Here is a 770-nt window from a genome sequence, read left to right as displayed (position 1 = left end):
TGCCACCAGGGCGAGTGTTGGAAAAGAACTAGGGCTTGTTTGAGGTACGGTTCATTAGAGCACCATATTAGAGAGTTTTCGCGGAGGTCTGATCAGATACAAGCTTCTGGCATGGGTACTGCACCACCACCGAGGGTAGTTAAGCCACCGAGAGGCCGTGGTCAGAGAGCACCGAGCAGAGGTGCTGGACATACTGAAGTGAGACAGCTGACTCTAGTTTATTCTACACATTGCCGAGAGGATGGAGATACTCTAGATGTCATTATGGGTACATTCTTTATTTATAATGTACCTTATATTGCACTGATAAATAAAGGATCCACTCACTCCTATATAGCTTGTACTGTATCTGAAAACTTAGGTATACTAGCTGATAGCACTACGAGGAGGTCACTGTATTGAGTTCATTGAGGCAGTCAATAAGGGTTAACAAACTATTTAGAGATGTTCCTCTAAAGGTTCAAGGGGCTATCTTTCTGGCTGATCTAATAGAACTGCCTTTTGGAGAGTTTGATCTGATACTGGGAATGGACTGGTTGGTCAAGCATCGAGTGAGCTTAAATTGTACCACAAAAAGGGTTGTACTAAGAACGGAGGAGGACAATGAGGTAGTCGTAATTAGGGAATGTCAGAATTACTTATCGAATGTAATTTCTGCACTGAGGGCGAAAAAGTTGGTTTGTAAGGGATGTGAGGCATATTTGGCCTACCTTAGTGTTTTAGATTCTATGGGTTCTTTGGTTAAGGGTATTAGGACGGTTAATGACTTT

The sequence above is a fragment of the Gossypium arboreum genome, chromosome 4, assembly GCF_025698485.1.
Source record: "Gossypium arboreum isolate Shixiya-1 chromosome 4, ASM2569848v2, whole genome shotgun sequence".
Lineage (NCBI taxonomy): Eukaryota > Viridiplantae > Streptophyta > Magnoliopsida > Malvales > Malvaceae > Gossypium > Gossypium arboreum.
This window is presented reverse-complemented; position numbering follows the sequence as displayed.